Source organism: Neophocaena asiaeorientalis, unplaced genomic scaffold (genome assembly GCF_003031525.2).
Source record: "Neophocaena asiaeorientalis asiaeorientalis breed wild unplaced genomic scaffold, Neophocaena_asiaeorientalis_V1.1 scaffold26, whole genome shotgun sequence".
Lineage (NCBI taxonomy): Eukaryota > Metazoa > Chordata > Mammalia > Artiodactyla > Phocoenidae > Neophocaena > Neophocaena asiaeorientalis.
In genome coordinates this window covers 3,849,351-3,849,876 of record NW_020173108.1, presented here as the reverse complement: position 1 = coordinate 3,849,876, position 526 = coordinate 3,849,351, and positions in this window count along the sequence as shown.

Genomic DNA, 526 nt, shown 5'->3' with positions numbered 1-526 from the left:
GCGGGGCGGGGCCGGAGCGCGGGCCGGAGCGCGGGCCGGTGGCGGGCTCGGCTTCGCTGTGCTCTGCGGCGCAGTTGCATTACAGTGCACGTTATCTACTCTCTATTTGGCAAAAAGTCTTTCTCCCCGGCCCCTGTCCCCTAACCACCGGGAAAATTCATTGTTTTTCACTGTCCTACTTAAATTTATTCGTGTTATATATAGATATATGATATACATAGATATCTATAAATCCATAGAGAGATATACTTTACATAATAGAACTTCTTTCTAGGTTTCTACTAAGTTCTGGTGAAACTGAGTCTAAATTAAAAACATTATTGATGAGCCTGAACAATATATTTCACATTTTCAAACAAAACAGAGCATGCCCTACACTATCAGATATCAGACGCAGGGATGTCACACTCCTAGGACTTGGCCATTTAGAAGAGAGACTCCAAAGATACAGTGTTGGGAAGGTTGAGAAAAGCCAGAGATGACTCCTGCAGTCAAGGCATTGGCAACCAGTGGCAATTCAGCTGAT